Below are 13718 nucleotides of genomic sequence, written 5' to 3'. Positions count from 1 at the left end.
GGTAAGGAATGAGGAGGTTCTACGCAGAATCGGAGAGGAAAGGAATATGTGGAAAACACTGATAAGGAGAAGGGACAGGATGATAGGACATCTGCTAAGACATGAGGGAATGACTTCCATGGTACTAGAGGGAGCTGTAGAGGGAAAAAACTGTAGAGGAAGACAGAGATTGGAATACGTCAAGCAAATAATTGAGGACGTAGGTTGCAAGTGCTACTCTGAGATGAAGAGGTTAGCACAGGAAAGGAATTCGCGGCGGGCCGCATCAAACCAGTCAGTAGACTGATGACCAAAAAAAACAAAAAAAAAAATGGCGGGTGACGCTGAGGTTGGTATCCCACCACTGTCCGGGACGCCCCCAGATACGTCTTTGCTGATCATCGAGACTCAGTTCGAAACAGGGCTCATCACTGAAGACATTCCTAGTCCAGTCAACGAGATTCCAAACCGCAGACGCTCCAGGCAGTAGAGAGATACCAGCCTGAGTGTCGCCTGCCGTATGCCCTGACATCCAGGCGTGGTGGTCTAGCTTCGCCAGCAAGGCTGAGAACGTTTGGAGCATTACGGGCAGTGCCCTACAACCGTCTAGAGATTTTGCCGATTTATCACCCCAGTTCTGCAGAAACTGGCACGTTATTTCTCAGAAACACATACAACGACTCTCTCAACCAACACCAAGCCGAATAACTACTTGCATAAAGGCCAGAGGTGGACTGTTGTGTTGTTCAACTTGCTTAATTTTTGAAGTTCTTTCTCTTGAATTAACCATCCAATTTTTTCTGACATTATAGTCCGTTCTTTGTCTGTACAAATACATCACGTCACGTACTGAGGAGACAAGAGGGGGCATGTTATGAGTGGCCAGTATCCTCCTTCTACAAAACAAATGCACGTGTGGATGAACATGATTCTTTATTTACACAAACAGATAGCTGCTAGTTAACATTAATAGAGTCCATGTGTGTGGTACCAGCTCATCCGTAATAGACCTCTAGTAGACAATATCGAAAAATCGTCCTATTACAAACTTTATTCTCGCTGGTAGTCTCGATCTGGTCGCTAGCCTGAGTGAGTCAGTGTGGCCCTCTCGTCGGGAACGGCGGCCTTAATACTTGCTGTCGAGAAAGCGTTGGCGGTGTATTGCTTGTCGGTGTGTCTCTGGCCTGTGTGGTGATAGGCGCGCTTGATCCAGCGCCTGCTATCGATCTTTGCACTACATCTTTTCCGACTGGTGTGCTGGCGATAGCTTACACCAGCACATCGATTTTCGATCCTTTTTGCATAATTCATTCCTGTTGCGTCTTTTCTTGTTTTTTAATTTTTTAGAGTGTATTTACACTACTCACAGTAACAGACTATATGTATGAGCTGGAAGCAGTACGAATTTCACAGTAAAATACTGTGACGTCACTGGTACCCGTGACATTGCCATATAAGGGCACGTTTTGAGTCGGCGTTCGATTTGCCCTCTTCAACCAGGTTATGACACACTGATGACGACTTGCGAAAGTTTGTGTCTGACTGCGATTCATGCACAGATAGTCGAAGCGCTTAAGGTGACCGTTTGTGTAAAGCGCGAAATTAGTGTTCGAGACTTCGTTCCTCATAAATTTTCCTTGTCAACATTCCAGTATACAATCGATGGTGGTTCATATTCGCTACTGCAAATACCTTTCCTGTACCTGAGAAAGTATTAAGAACCACTTTTTGCTCTTATGCTCATATACCTGATGAATGTAGTCCCGGAAATTTGTGCGTTATGAGTTACATTGCCTGACGACATTTACGCAGTTTATAACTTTACTGTTTGGCTTCCTGCGTTGATGTTCCAACGTAAGATTGTATTTCATAATGAGCAGCATTTTAAATTTTTAAATTAGTTCAGTAAATTATAAGAAATTCTGAAATCCGAATTTTAGTCGTCCCTGTAAGCGGTTACACAGGCAACACGCAGCTGGGATAGTGTTACGGCTTTAGCCTTTTAATGTAGAGAACAGATTCAATTTCACTGATTACGTTTTTCATACTCCAAGGAATCAGTAATTATGTGCTAACTGGTACGTACAGAGATGCCTACATAGTAAATAGATGTTAACTCTCCTATTTCTGAGAACATTATCCCAGCATGAAGGCTAAGAAGAGTTGCACTCAACCAAAACAACGGTTTGGTTAGTTGGTGCACTACACAAATTATGTAGTAAATGTTAAGAGTACCGATAGTAACGGTAGCATTGGTATGGAAAGAACACTAAATGAATGTGTGAGAAACTGTTTTATGTTTGTTTGTTTGTTTTGGACATAATTAGAACCCCACATCATTCAGTGTTAGCCTGTAGTATATCTTATATAGTTACAAAATTTGAACTGCACCCTATAACAAAAAGAAAAAGAAAAAGCTGCTCGCGTAGCTTCTGGGCTTTTATGTAACCAAAAGAACTACATTTGTGGCAAGTACAGTATATATGTTCAAAAGTATATATGCACAATTATTATTGTTATTTCGTACTCAGTAGGACGTTCTTCATCATGATCAAACGCAAGAGTTTGTTGTTGTAACGGAAAATTACGAAATTAGTTTAGCAATGGCAGAAACAATTCTTATATCAGCTCCACGAAGAACTGAAGAGTTCTTTGGTATGTTTTTGTTTTGCATTTTTTAAATTTTAGTTTTTTCTAACAATATGTTATAAATCTGTGACCTTTTTTTAAATTTCTACTACAACATCCGTCTGTTTCACGTTACAAATCAATAATTTTCGAATAAAACCTGAATTAAACAATGACAACTTCAATTTTGCTGTAAATACTGTTTAGTTTTAAGTAACAGACAAGAGGATAGCGCTGTAGTACAACGATGTTCTGAAGGCTACACAGTTCTTTATGTATTCGTGTTCAGTTTGTAGGTGGTTCATTGCTCCTGTTTCCTAGGGAAATCTAGTAAGACCTGACCATATACACAAAAACCTGATCGAAATCATGTAATTCCTGATAGGTATGCAACATACCTAACATACATGTAATGCAGTTATGATCTTAATTGATGAAATGTAATAGGCAAAATACTGCAATCTACGCTTACGTTCGATAATCTATGGGAACCAACAGCAGTTTTACAACTTTAGAGCTAAGTAAAGAAACAGTCACAAACAGAAAAAGCGACCTATGAAGATCAACAGGAAGTCTACCTCCACTGCAGTTTTGGACAGAAATAAAATGCTTTTTGGGGAAAAGCCCAAACTCCTATCTGAAAAAAAGACATAGGACAAAATTACCACGAGTAATTGGTAAAACAGTTCTTTAATTCCTATCGCTTTCAATCTTCCGACCATCTTCAGACGTCAAATATTATTTACATTGTCTACATGCAACATTCTTACCGAGATAAAGTAAGAGCTGTGCTGTACATATAAAATGTAGTGATACGGTCATTTACTGAGTCAATAAATTTTACTATATAGTGTAATTTTTATGGCACAGTAAAAACCCGCTATGCATGCTGTTGAGACAAATGTTATGAAACCTAAAGATGATAAGAGGATATAAAACAATGGTAATTAAATAATTATTTAATAAGCATGTCTCTCTGGATCTGAAATACTACTTTTTTTCAAACAAGTAATTTGATTCCTAGTTGAAAAAGTATTTGTTCCCAGACATGCATCTTTAAACAGTTATTTTGTTTGCCTCTACCACCTCCTGCGAAAATACGGTGCATGCGAAGTACACTCAGCCATACTTTCTAAGTTTGCCTATTGTTTGGAAATCAGTTGTGCGAAGGTAGATCAGTATGAAGGGGCATTTATATATTACACTTTTATATACTACACCTGCTGAAGACTTGGACAATGGTTCTATAAATGACCGGACACGTTCCAAACTAGCCACCATTAAGGAATATGCATGCAGTCGTGACCAGAAAGCAAATAAATAAACAACATACATTACAAATCTTAATGTTAGGAACTTTTTTTCCTGAAAGTATCTTTCTGAAGAGTAGCTTTCTATGGAAGTAAAACATTGCCGATAATCAGTTCAAACAAGAAGAGAATAGAAACTTCTGAAATACGGTGGCTCAGAAGAATGCAGCAGATTAGCTTGGTAGATCGGATATCTAGTGAAGTATTGAATCGAATGGAGGGAACATAAATTTATGGCCGAAGTTCAGTAAAAGAAGGATCTCTTGGTGGGTAGAAACTGTAGACAGACACCAAGACGTGACTACAGAAAGCAGGTGGATATGGGTGTAGGACGCACTAGTTGAGGAGAGATGAAGAGTGTTGCACAAGATAGAGTAGTGTGCAGAACTACATCAGACCAGACTTTTTTACTGAAGATCATAACAACAGCAGGCTGCTCAAGATAGACTCCTTTTCAAACAGAAAGAGAACATCTTGATCGACTAGTGATAGGACGTTAATATTCACAGAACATTTACGTAACTATGTTCTGCTCAGACGATTAGCATTCCAGTCACCTCGGTTCAGTATGTGTCCTGTTGCTTAGTAGGGCCAGGGTCCGTCATGGTGAAAGCATCTAACCAAAATTGTATCGTTTTATTCTGTGAAAGTATCAGTGATAAGATTGTTCTAAATTAATTATTCAGCAAACCTGCTTCTGACTGCGTCTGTGAACTTGTTTCTTGCACTCTTCCATTTTGCCAGATATGCTACATGTATTTGACTCAGCAATCAAATTAAAGAGAATAATACCTTTTGTGCAATGGCATTAAGATGGTATGGGAAATTTACTTTTGGTCTTGATGTTTACTTGTTTCTTTCATTGGTGGGTAACAGTACTCTACTGCTCATTTTCATATTCAATTTAAACAAAGGATTTGGATTATGATTCAGGCTCTTAGATTTAAACACATTGTTGATCTCAATATATATATTGTTAAAATTTTAAGTAATGCAGCAAACCTACTTAAGCATGAAACATTCTTACAAAAATTTTACCAAACCCTTACTGTGTCAAACATTGGGCATACAAATCCTAACTCTGAATATTATCTAACAAAAACAATTTGAAAATCATTATATATCTTCTCTCATTTATGTGATAAGGTTTGGTCTGGGGCAGCGAGAGCGACTTACCTTACAGCTGTTACCACACATCTGCGTCCTCCGGGCACCTAGCTGCGACTCCTCAGTTTTTTACTGCCCGCGCCCGGCTCTCTTAACCATCAAAGAACCTCCTACTCGAAGCTATTACGAGTATACTTGTTCAACCTTGCAGTTGGCAACTACCGACTATTTTCTGGAGCTACCCTGATCAGACCTTAGCACATACATTTCAATGGGCCATGATAACTTGTCCCAAGCGTGATGGCACGACGCCTATAAGGCGCGAGTGGCATCCTGTGGTATAGCCATCCATGGTGCATTCACCTGATTCCAAAGTTCATCTGTGGTGGTTTATTGGCGTTGGTTCACTGCACAGCACCTGTCGTTTCACAATATCCCACACATTTTCGTTTCTCGGCAAGTGTATTGACATGGAGGGAAAGGGAAAAAGGCTGACATCCTGTGGCACCAAGAAGGCACATGTTCGTGGAGCAACATGTGGTCGTGCATTGTCTTGCTGGAAAATGGCGTCTGGGGCGTTGTGCAGCACGGATATGGCTATGGGTCGCAGGATGTCAATCACGTAGGTCACACTAGTCACAGCACACTGGACAGCACCAACTGTGATTTGTGGCTGTACCCATTAGCACCCCACTCCATAAGGCCTCGAGTTGCCGCTGTATGTGTTGTTCGAATGCAGTCACTGTGACGAGGCTCTCCCTGTCTGCAGCGAACCAAAATGTAGCCATCATTTTCAGACACACAGAACCCGGATTGAATCCTTCTGGCAGATTAAAACTGTGAAAGTATCAGCGCAAAGTCCGCTGCAGAGTGAAAAATCTCATTCTGGGAACATCCTACATTCTGTGGCTAAGCCATGTTTCCGCAGTATCCTTTCTTTCAGGAGTGCTAGTTCTGCATGGTTCGCAGGAGAGCTTCTGTAAAGTTTGGAAGGTAGGAGACGAGGTACTGGCAGAAGTAAAGCTGTGAGGATGGGGCGGGAGTCTTGCTTGGGTAGCTCAGTTGGTAGAGCACTTGCAAAGGCAAAGGTCCCGAGTTCGAGTCTTGGTCCGGCACACAGTTTTAATCAGCCAGGAAGTTTCGTATCAGCGCACGCTCAGCTGCAGAGTTAAAATCTCATTCTAGAACCTAGAATCGTCCGAAAACAGTGTCTCATGCTGATCCTGTTGCCAGTGACGACGTTCCATTGCCGTCTAGCATATTTCTGCACACTCGTCAAAAGTAGATGGAGAACTGGACGACGCACAGCTTACCCATGCCGTAATAAACGGCTACGGACTGTCGCCCCTTATAACGTACGATGTGCTGCACTTTTCCACTGTTGCGCCACAGCCGAGGAGGACGCAGATCTGTCCTGCAATACCATTCGTATGAGGTGCCCATCTTCCCGGGGGCTGGCCTGAGTAGGGCAACCTGACCCATCTCGTCGCGTCCTACGGCCTATTCTGCTCACAGCCGTTGCATTCTCGAAACATTTCGTCCCATACGAGCAGCAGTTTCCCGGAGGGATGCGTCACTTTCTCGCATGCCAATAATGCGCCCTCTTTCAGGATCACTGTCCGCCCCCGGTAGCTGAGTGGTCTGAGCGACGGACTGTCAATCCTAAGGGCCCGGGTTCGATGCGAGGCTGCTCAAGAAAAAAAATGGTTCAAATGGCTCTGAGCACTATGGGACTCAACTGCTGTGGTCATCAGTCCCCTAGAACTTAGAGCTACTTAAACCTAACTAACCTAAGGACATCACACACATCCATGCCCGAGGCAGGATTCGAACCTGCGACCGTAGCAGTCGCACGGTTCCGGACTGCGCACCTAGAACCGCGAGACCACCGCGGCCGGCAGATTCCCGGCTGCGTCGGAGATTTTCTCCGCTCGGGGACTGTCCTAATCATCATCATTTCATACTCATCGTCGCGCAGGTCGCCGAAGTGGCGTCAAATCGAAAGACTTGCACCAGGCGATCGGTCTACCCGACGGTAGGTCATCGTCACACGCCATTTTCATTTCAGACTCACTGATTTGGCAGTGCGGTTCGAGCTTACTTCTGCGAGACATCCCGCGCGTCTGCTCAAGTCACAGAGCTGAAGGTAGGGGAAAATGGGGCAGAACAGGATAGCGGGCCACGATGAGAAATTACTCTTTACTAGACTGGACAGTGTTGCAACCTGTTGTATGGGCATGTAACTATTTCTCCGAATGGAAGGGATGCGAGGGCAGCCATTCTGTTTTAGTCTGAAGTGCGAGATCTGAGTGAATTGTCGTCCGTCACGTAGCAGCTTGCGTTGTTCTAACGTTTGGTAAATTTCAACGCCAGGTAAGCTGTTAATTGTACACCCTAAAATGACACATTCCCTTAAAGTGCATGGTATTTGTTATATACTTTAGTTATTTCATGCGTTTAAATTCGTCAGTTATTACGCCCCATAAAAGTTGTTAACCTCAAAAGTGCTCTTGGGGCGGAACGGAACGAGGCAGAATGGGATAGTGTCCCGTTCTGCCCCGTCAAATTTTGATGCAAGTAGAAAGCAAACCCAGCCTGGATGTTCATGGATGCCAGACTCCCCCAACCAGCTATGTTCGCCGAACAACTCAGCTTTCCAGATATCGCCCGAGGCTGTCATTCCAATCCCACTAATCTGTCAAAATACTCGGCGGACTACAAGACGAGAAGGAAAAACCGTCGTAGTAACAGATCCTCCTTATAAGGAGGAACTGCAGAATGCTGTCGCACGTAAAGCAGGCCTACAGAAAGGAGGAGGGTGCACAAACATAAACAATGTCAGGGCAGAGACTTCAGGTTCATTGCAACTTAAAGCAAAAATATCAAACTGTACACCCAAAAAAAAATAGAGGACATTAAAGACCTCAAGAAAAATAAAAGGAAGAAGATGATGGAGAAGAGAGAATCCGAGAGAGAGAGGATGCTGATTGTCTGTACTGTGGGGACTTCTACTCAGTTCCTAATGAGGGCTAGGGGGCATGCCAGAGTGGACACAAAATTCGTGTGCTGGCATAGACAGTGAAAATGAGGAGGAAATACTGATCTGTGACTATTGTCGAAAGGGCTAGTAGTTAGTGGTTATTAAGCATTGTACATTTTTCAGAATGACATTAAAATATTTTCTTATTTTGATGAATGACTCTTTAACTGTTTAAAGTACACATTCCTTAGTCTGAATTGCCTGTTATACAACATTTTGTCACAGTTTAATACGATATTCGTAATTCAACGTTTATGCAATAATTTAACAAAAAATACCGTTACCCCATTCTGCCCCGTGGGTGGGGCGGAACGAGAAATATGCAAGACTTTTTTCAAAAATTGTAAAAACATGCAAAATGTATTCTTTTAAGCGATTTTAAAATATGGTACATTAGGTTACACTACAAGGTGTTTTTTTATCACTTTAAGAAGTGTTTCCTTGTGTTCCCTTATTTTATAGAAATTGTTAAACATTAAGTATCCCGTTCCGCCCCGAGTTCTCCTACATTTTACAGGTTGCGCCGAGATATCGATACTGACCTTAAACCCGGGGGCCGACGTGGTTCAAATGCTACTCGTTTCCGCAGAAAACACCCATGTACACCCCCTGTGAATATGAACGTTCTGCCTCTAATCGTTCAAGGTACTCTGTTTTTTTCTGAACACGAGTGTACTTCAGAAAAGGAAAAAAAGCAAAATCTTCCAAAGAATAGAATTTCGGAAAACCTATCATACGGTCTAAACAGACTGATAATTAAATTCTTTTATTTTTAATATTTTTATGAAACTGAAACATCCCCTTAGAGACATTTGTGAATTACTGTGCTGATAAATCTCTTACGTTATTTGATTTTCAAACAGCTGAGCGGAACTGAACGTGGAGATTTCTCTCTTTACTTATTCTGATCAACGCTAAACTGACAAACAATATTTTTTAGCGCAGCGCAATCTGACTTTCAATAATGGCTACAAAAGAATGACCCTGACTAACAATAACATATATGTTTCATGAATCACTTACCTCACAAAAATCTTCGTTACTCAAACTACTGCAATACAGCGAGCGCCAACACTGCCAGCCAAATAAAAGATTCTAACTACTGAAGGCATTAACTACTGATACGCATAGTTAGCAAATGAAAGATTTTGATAGAGAACAAACAATGTATTTACCTTAATAATATTCAAAAACTCCGCCATCTCTCTCCCCACATCCAACACTGCTGGCGGCTCACCTCCAACTCCGCAACGCTACGCGCTGTTAACATCCAACTGCCCAACACTACAATAGCAAAAATTCCAACAATGCAGACCAACCACAGACTGCACACAGCACAGTCAGTGATTTTCATACAGAGCGTTACGTGGCGTCACCAACATAAAAACCTAAACAGCCCACTTACAAAACAAACACATAAGGTATTTTTAAACGATTTAGACCAGACTGTTAGTAATTTTCAGAGGGTCAGTAGGTAAAGAGAGGAGAATCAGTATAGAATCTACAACCTCGCCCAAGAAAGTATCTACATACAGCTAACTCTTTCCAATGTAATGTTTCCGCTCGCTGCATTCTTTCCGAGTCTTATTTATTTTATGCAAGTAAGGACGTAAGTGGCTAAGGGCTACTACGCCACTGTTTTAAAAGAATATAATGCAATATAAGATACCTTGCCAACTTTCTCGTTTGTTTATGGTTGTTGGTATGTTTTCCTCCATATTATTTCTTCAAACATTCTCCCAGGTGAAGCCGATCTGTATCTTGCATGTTGCGAAATGGTAAATTCTTTCTCTTCGTCCTCTTTCTCCTTGGGTTTGCTGTAAACCCTGCAACCCTGTGCTGACTTTTTTTATTTTGCATTACAAAATGAATCCTCCTATTTAGTCCCTCCTCAGTGTGAGGACGGTCTTCCTCTTTTCTTCGACTTTCTATTTCTCGCCTGGCCAACTGAGTCTCTACATCTACATCTACATCCATACTCCGCAAGCCACCTGACGGTGTGTGGCGGATGGTACCCTGAGTACCCCCTCTATTCCAGTCTCGTATTGTTGTCTAAGTTTCATCCACAGGAAAGCTGAGTATGCAGTTCTTCTCCGCATTCGTTTTTGTATTTTGAGAAACGAATACAACTTTTCACTAGAGCAACTTCAATCAACAAGACGAAATTTTTTTCCAGTACTTGTATGATTGACTTGTAAAAGTGTAGCAGTCACTGTCTGATCTGCCCTGTCTACTCTTCCCATAAACTCCGTGTCTTCAGAAATAACAGTGGGTATCAGGAACTGCAAAGGCTCTTTCTTCCTATAACCAGTGGTCAGATGGGTGCGAGGATCAAAGAACGTACTCAACAGAAGTCACTAGCGCCTTGTCATGGAATGAAAGACGCATAATTTTCATCTCACTTTTATAGGCACATAACTCATATTTAGCAACTTTCGTCTTCCTAGTAGGCATAACTGTATCTGTCAGACGAAATTTCATTTTGTGCAATTTCCGAGCGAGCTGAGGGCTTATGTACTACCATTCAGTAAAGACGTGGTAGCCTGAACCACCTGAACGGGCTACCAGTTGCGCCAAATGAACCACCACTCGGGTTGCAAAAGGTACACAAAGACGAATTAGGCTTTCTGCAGTTGTCTTTCCGTAATATGGAATGTGAGAAGGAGCAATAACATTTTCTGAATCGCACAGACAGTAAACTCGTAAACTCCACTTTGGAGGGTTCTATGGTTCAAAAATGGCTCTGAGCACTATGGAATTTAACTTCTGAGGTCATCAGTCCCCTAGAACTAAGAACGACTTAGACCTAACTAAGGACATCACACACATCCATGCCCGAGGCAGGATTCGAACCTGCGACCGTAGCGGTCGCGCGGTTCCAGACTGTAGCGCCTAGAACCGCTCGGCCACCCCGGCAGGCTGGCTTCTATGGGTTGTAGTACTTGATTTGAATTCTTCCTTTGAATCCTATGGTGGTCTCATCTCTCATCACTTTTCTTTTTGGTTCTCATTGAAGAATGGAGTTCGTTTTAGGCTGTCTTCTGTAAAACAGTAAACTAAATCTGTCAAGGCCATCTTCGATAATACACTAAGAAAAGTCTTCAGTTCTTCTAATGAAAAACCCCTCCACAAGTGCCACATTGAGTGTTTTGCGAGTGACTTTCTGAATCTTTCCATTAGTATACATATTTATAGCATTCACAGTTTAACTAATAAGACTGTCAGTGAAGAAGAGCTGGTTATATTCAAGTTCGGATTTTGGTCGAAGACTATGAGGAATGGTGAAACCTTGCTGCGGGACACAAAAAGGAAAAGTCAAGAGATCAGTATCGCCATCATGATAAACGTTCCAGATTCTTTTCTATAGGTTATGTCTCTTCAAAAAAAAAAAAAACTAAATCACTAAGGTACAAACTCCAAGCGGTTGGCGTTGCCTTGCCAACAAACTGATAGCAATAGTAGGGACACAGCTGATGCGATTGTTTTATAAAAAAGGAAATAAACTGGAAAAACGCCTTTTTATACACTCACAAGGATTAAATCTATACTGGAAGAAGCTTTTATCCCCTCTTCACCTCAGAGTAGCAATTGCAGCTTACGTCCTAAATTATTTAGTGGATGCTTTCAAATCTCTGTCGTCCTCTACAGTTTATACTCTCTAGCACCGTGGAAGTCATTCTCTGATGTCTCAAAAGGTGTTCTATCATCCTGTCCCTTCTTCTTGTCAGTGTTTTCCACATATTCCTTTCCTTCCCGATTCCGCGCAGAACCTCCTCATTACTTACCTTATCAGTACACCTAAGTTTCAACATTCGTCTGTAGCACCGCATCTCAAATACTTCCATTCTGTTCCGGTTTCGCCACAGACCATGTTCCATTACCATACAACGCTATACTCCAAATGTACATTCTCAGAAATGTCTTCCTCAAGTTAAGGCCTGTGTTCGATACTAGTGGTGTTCTCTCGGGCAGGAATGCCCTTTTTGTTTTTAATGGCCTAGTTGGTCCGTCTGTAAGTTGTTATTTTGCTGCCCACGTAGCAGAATTCCTTAACTTCATCGCCCTCGTGGCAATCAATCCTGGTGTTAATTTTCTCGCTGTTCTCATTGTTGCTACATCTTGAGGAGTAGCGCCGTATAACGATCCTGCCTTGGAGGCGGTTAAGTGGGAGATGTGTCTCAGAGCTGGATAGCGACAGATGGTGACGCGAGAATGGATGCGCATGTAGTTTATGTATCAGCCGATAGAAGACAATATTGGATAGGGGACTGATTTAGTTTCGATTGTGCCCACTAGAGTGCACTAAAGTAATAGAACGTTTTTCATAAACTGTCCTAGTATTTTCATAAAGTGTTATGATGTTTGTTATGTATCTAAGTGTTATAAATGTATTTTACCAGTATGAATGATGCATGAGTGTGGTTTAAGGTTAATATCAAGATAATTGTTTAACGAGTTATGTAGTAGGATTTAGTGTGGGAACATTTCGAACAATTATGGATATGGACAAAGGGAATTTTTGTAGAATAGCTTTGTAAAGTAAGTTTTTGGTAAAGGGAAAGTTAATTCCGGTATAAATAACAATAATACTGTGTTGTGTGATGTCCTTAGGTTAGTTAGGTTTGAGTAGTTCTAAGTTCTAGGGGACTGATGACCATAGATGTTGAGTCCCATAGTGCTCAGAGCCATTTGAACCATTTTTTGAACAATAGCAAATAACTTTATGCATAAAGAAAACTTCAGCACATTAGATAATTAAGTCGGTAAAAAGTGCAGTCGTTAGGTTTACTATTTTGCGATTAGTTATTGATGAAAAGCGCTGATAGACGCGGGAGAATGTTGTTTTGCTATTGGTTGTTGAGTAAACTGACCAATGGTAAAGCAATATTCTTCGCACGCCTTTCTCTGCTGGCAGAGAAGACAGAGTATTCTAAAGAAGAGTTGAAGCCTAGCCATGAAGCAGTTCGGACGTGTGTAGTAGTAGTTCCGATGGAAATGATAAGTTGCCGGATCTAGCAGTTTTTCTTACATTAAAAGTGTTGTAAAGTGACGCAGAATTATTCCAATGGGTGTGTAGAAATTTCAGAATTTTTAAGAGAATTTTAAGACGAGAAAAGACTGTGACTGCATTTGGTACCGACAGACTTAATATTTGGCGAGCATTCTCAGTCAAAAACAATCAGTATTTCTGTAGCTATTACGTTTTCGGGAAATGCAACACCAGAAACTTGCTAACGTGAGTGAAAGGGATTGTCAGTGACTGTGTTAAGACTAGCACGGGCTTGGCAGTGATACTTGTTCACCTAAGTTTCGGAGTACATTAATTGGGGACAAAATTTCCAACCCTTCATTTGTGTGAAAACCTTCTTCCGAAACGTGGATTAGTGACTTAAATTGCAGCCTGGTTTCACGTCGAAGTACTGTAGGTTTCGCTCGGCTTCCCTACTGATGAAATGCTGAGACAATATTCACAGGTAGGTGCAGGTTCGTCGTAAAGGGACGGGAAGAACCGCGCCGCCGCAATGTCTTTCGTCTTTCTTCGATTTACACCCAGTCCATATTCTGTTCTCATGAGGCTGGTCATTCCGTTTGACAGATACCAACAAAACATAAATTTGTTTTTGTCAGCACCGACAGTTGTTTACTCTTCCGGT

The sequence above is a fragment of the Schistocerca gregaria genome, chromosome 9 (assembly GCF_023897955.1).
Source record: "Schistocerca gregaria isolate iqSchGreg1 chromosome 9, iqSchGreg1.2, whole genome shotgun sequence".
Taxonomy (NCBI): Eukaryota; Metazoa; Arthropoda; class Insecta; order Orthoptera; family Acrididae; genus Schistocerca; species Schistocerca gregaria.
This window is presented reverse-complemented; position numbering follows the sequence as displayed.